The sequence below is a fragment of the Tupaia chinensis genome, unplaced genomic scaffold (genome assembly GCF_000334495.1).
Source record: "Tupaia chinensis unplaced genomic scaffold, TupChi_1.0 Scaffold149964_2, whole genome shotgun sequence".
Classification (NCBI taxonomy): Eukaryota; Metazoa; Chordata; class Mammalia; order Scandentia; family Tupaiidae; genus Tupaia; species Tupaia belangeri.
The window spans coordinates 2011185-2015932 of NW_006209806.1; the positions used below are offsets into that span (position 1 = coordinate 2011185).

At 59.5% G+C, this 4748-nt stretch overlaps 1 protein-coding gene across 1 annotated transcript in view; it reads left to right on the top strand.

Annotated features, from left to right (window-relative positions):
* HDGFL2 (HDGF like 2) overlaps window positions 1-4748 on the top strand; it is a gene marked incomplete at its 5' end in the record, with an annotated part of 15861 nt that overhangs the window by 3200 nt on the left and 7913 nt on the right. The gene's annotated exons all lie outside the window — the stretch shown is intronic.

Sequence of the window (4748 nt, forward strand, 5' to 3'; positions counted from 1 at the left end):
CGAGACCCAGTGGTTTAACCTCACGCTGGGCGTGTGTGTGCCCAAGATCCCGAGAGGAGAATGGAGGAGAAGGGATTGCGGCGTGGCCATCCCCCCGGGGGTGATTCCTCGCTTTCTGTCTCTCTGTCTGTCTCTGTCTTTCTGGCAACCGCACGCGCCCTGTAGCAAAAACCTATCCAAAAAGGGGGAGGCAAATGGAACATGCCGTGGGGCGGTGCTCTCACTAGGGCGCGAGGGACGGGAAGCGAGGACGCGGGCGGGGCTCGAGCTGCGCTCCGGCCAGTGCTTCGTGCTTCCACCTGCCGGCGTGCCGACACCGCGCTGGGCTGCGCCTCGTGCCGTGCCAGGGACCAGGACACAAGGTGAGCCAGGCGCGGTCCTCACTGCCCAGGGCTCACCATCCAGAGCACTCAGCAGGTGGCTCGCGAGGGCCCAGGGTCTGCGGCTCGTTCTTTTTTTTAAAGGGCGTATATACTCGCTGGAGAGTCAGAGACAAAGAGACAGAAAGCGAGCAATCACCCCCCCCAGGGGATGGCCACGCCGCAGTCCCTTCTTCTCCATTCTTCTCTTGGGATCTTGGGCACGCACGCACATGCGCCTGGCGTGTCTCAAGCTGCCGGGTCTGGGACTCGAACCGCAGTCGACCATGTGGGAGTCCACCAGCGTAACCATTATGCCACCTGTTGGTCCCTTGCCGTCCTCTTTCAAGGGGCTGGGCCCACGCAGGTTGCATGTGGGTGACTGTTTTGTTTTTGTGTGTAGGTTGAATTGGTTGAATTTTAGTTGTGTCATAGGATGCATGCACGGACCAGCGAGAGGCAGAGGGAAAGTGAGAAAGCCACCTCTGGGGCGTGGCCATGCCCTCATACCTTCTGCAGGCTCCTCTCGGGCTGGGCGCGTGTGGCACGCACACACCCCCAGCGTGACTCCCGACCTGCCAGGACGGGGACTCACACCGTGTGGTTGCCCGTGTGGAAGCCAGCGCCTTGACCTCCACGCCACCTGCTGGCTCCCTCGTTTTACCGCTGCCGCCGCTGATGTGTGGGGAGACGGGACCCTTATTCGATACCTGCGGGCTTTCTCCATGCGTGGCTGGTCTCCAGCTTCGATGAATACATGGAAAGTTGGTTTTTGTTTGTTGTTCTCATTTGTGAGGCGTGAGTGTTTGCTGGAGAGAGAGAGGGAGAGAGAGCACCTCCCAGCGGGGCGTGGTCACATCACAACGCCTCTTCCTCCTCTGTACTCCCACACACCTGGGTATGCTTTTTAAAATTTAAAAAACGTATTGTTATTCTTTTTCCTGCTCACCAAAGAGAGACAAAAAGAGAGACAGGGCGAGCGAGAAAGCGAGCTGCCGGTCTGAGGCTTGCACTGCCGTCAGCCGTGGGAGTGCCACGTCTCAACTTCCACACCACCTGCTCGCCCCTAGTATGTTTTCCAAGCTTCTGGGACCGTGACCGGGACTCAGACCACAGGGTTGGCCGCGTGGGCTCCAGCTCCCTTAACCGCTAGGCTATGGGGCCGGCCCCGCCCGGCTGGGAGGCCTTTCAGGCAGTCGGTTGCACGGGATCGTTCTCTGGCCCCAGCTCAAGTTCTCTCCGGTTACACGCTGAGCTTGTTACCTGCTGGTGAATCATCACGCGCCGTGGTGTTTATTGGACACACCGCGTAGAAGCCTGCCCTCGAGGGAGGGAAACTCAGGGTAGGGCATCTTGGCACCCAGAGGAGCTCTGGGCAGCGCCCCCGAGTCGAGAGGTGGCCGTCGACGTCGGCCCTGGCTGCTGGCCTGAGCGTGTGTTCGAGGGCAGCTTCCTGGGCCGTTCCCCTAGAGGCGTAGACGGGGGACTCTGGGGCCGAGGCCTGGACCCCGAAGTTTGTCCCCCAGGCCCGTCCTAGGTGTTCAGGTGCAGTCAGCACGCAGACGGGCTTCTCTGTTGTGAACGCTGACTTCCGGTTTCCTATTTCCTTATTGCCAGGGGGCATGTGTGCGAGAGAGGGAGAGAGAGAGAACCACCCAGTGGAGTGGGTCGCACAGTCCTCTCCCTCCACCTTACCGTCCCACCAGGGTCCTGGGCACACGCTCGCTGCCCTGGCACGTCCCCAAGCCTCTCCTGGGGCTCGCACCGCATTTGTCACGTGGGACCCAGCCCCTTCTCTGCGGCGTTAACCTCAGCTTTCTCCTTCCGCCCTCTGCTCTCCGCTCTCCGCCTCGTCCGGTTCTGGGCCCCTGTGTTCGGCGTGGTTTCCAAGGCTTCTAGTCCAGGATCTGAACCGCCCTCTGCTCCCCGATCATCAGGCCGCGGTCCTGGCTCCAGCGACACATCCTGACAGTGGCCCACACGGACACGGAGGCCGCCTCGCTCTTTTCAGTGGCCTTCCCTGGAGTCCCACCAGGAGTGGGTGGGAGGGCCGAGCTCTGTCCTCCCGCCCAGGCTGTGCGTAGCAGGCTCTCAGCCAGGGCCTCGCTGCTTATGCTGCCGTCTCACGAGTCTTGAGCAGGGCCCAGGTCGGCACCAATATTTTTATTTATTTTATTTTATTTTTTAAAGAATTATTTATTTTTTAAATATATTCATCCATTTATTATTTTAATTCGACCAAAGAGAGACAGAGAGACGGAGAGAGAGAGAGAGAGAGAGTAAGTGAGAAAGCAAGCCACCAGGTCCAGGACTTGAACCATGTTCGGCCATGTGAGAATGTCCAGCGCCTTCACCACCACGCCACCTGCTGGTCCCAATATTTTTATTTTTTAAGAGAGATTTTTGCTATAGGGTGTATGCACTTGCCAGAGAGACAGCGAGAAATCACCCCCTGGGGGGATGGCCACGCCGCAGTTGCTTCTCCCCTGTCCTCCTCTCAGGATCTTGGGCATGCACACGTGCCCAGCGTGAGTTTTCAACTGCCAGGTCCGGGACTCAAACTACGGTCGACTACGTGGGATCCAGCAACGCAGCTGTTACATCTTCTACTGGTCCTGTCGTTCTTTTCATAGAGCAGAGGAACAGACTGAGCCCAGAGACGGTGTTTGAGGGCTCCAGGGCCCCAGCCGGAACACGAGGCTGAGACGCCGAGCAGGGCTTCTCGGCGTGTTCCGTAGCAGGCTGCGGCTGCCATCGGGGCCGGTCACTCTGTCCTGGGGGCTGGCCTGGGCACTGCGGGGTGGAGGGCTGTTCTGCTGGCCTCCACCTGCTCCATGCCAGGAGCCCGACCCCTGGTCTTGATAATCGTACTGTCTGTAGGCTGTGTTTTTGTTCGTTCGTTTGTTTGTTTGGTTTTTTTTTTTTTGGAGAGGGTGCGTGCGCTCGCCAGACAGACAGAGAGACAGAGAGACAGCTAGAAATCACCCCCCAGGGGGGATGGTCGCGCCGCAATCCCTTCTTCGTTCTCCTCTCGGGATCTTGGGCGCACACGCGCCCAGCATGAGTTTTAAGCTACCAGGTCTGGGATGCGAACCACGGTTGACTACGTGGGAATCCAGCGACATAGCCATTACGCTGACTGCTGGTTCCCCGTTCGTTTGTTTTAAAGAATTATTTTATTTAACCTTATTCATTGTCATTGTTTTATTTTATTGAAGTTGACCAGACAGAGAGAGAAGGAAGTGAGGAAGGAAGCCACCAGGTCCGGGACTCAATCTGTGGTCAGCCATGTGGGAGTCCAGCCGCCCTAGCCACCATGCCACCTGCCAACCTGATTTTTTTTTTTTTAATTGCAAAAGGGAGAATATATTGACCAGAGAGAGAAAGGGAAAGGCAGAGAGGGGGAGTGAGAAACCACCCCCACCCCCTGGGGGATGGCCACCGTGCAGTCCCTCTCCGCCTTCCTCTCAGGATTTTGGGCACACAGCACATGCCCGGTGTGGTTTGAAACTGCCAGGTCCGGGACTCGAACTGTGCAGTCGACCGTGTGGGCTCCAGCCACGGGCTGGCCCACGTACTTTGTCGGAAGCCCGGTGGCCTCTTGCCAGTATTTTCTGCCTGCCTGTCCCCACGGTTTGGACGAGGGCTCGTCCGTTTCAGTGGCTGTGTTCACCCTCGCACTCGCACTGGCTTGCCAGCTCCCGCCAGAGTGGCGCGTCCTGGTCATGCTGTACCTGCTGCCCCCAGCACAGCGCCCGGCCCACAGGAGCTGCTCAGCCACGTGGGCAGAGCAGACACGAGCCGGTCCACATGGCTGTGGCTGTCCTGCCCCTGCCCCTCGGTGGGGCAGAAGTCACTGCCTGGAAGGTCCCAGCCTGGATGCTCAGCCCAGGGGGCTTCCTCCTCAGAACGGCTAAGGAGAAGGCAGGTGTGGCCAGCAGGTGTGTGGCGGTCAGGGCGCCTGGGTCCCACACAACCCACTGTGGTTTGAGTCCCGGACCCGGCATCATGGAAACCACTGGTATGTGCGTGTGCATGCATGGCCCAGATCCCAGGAGGACAGGAGCAGGGGCTGCAGCCTCTGATGAGCACACGCACCCTGCCGCAGAACTAGTATGTGCGTGTGCATGCATGGCCCAGATCCCAGGAGGACAGGAGCAGGGGCTGCAGCCTCTGATGAGCACACGCACCCTGCCGCAGAACTAGAAAGACGGGGAGCACCTCATGGCGCTCGCCACACGTGGGCGCTGTCCTGCGCGGGCCCAGCCCCCAGGGTCAGCGTGCCCTCACCGACAATCGGCTGTGGAAGCCCAGGCCTGGCTTCTCTGGTCTGGCCTCGCCCCCTCCCCAGCTTTCCGGGCCTCGGTTCCCGTTCCCCTTCCTGTCTCT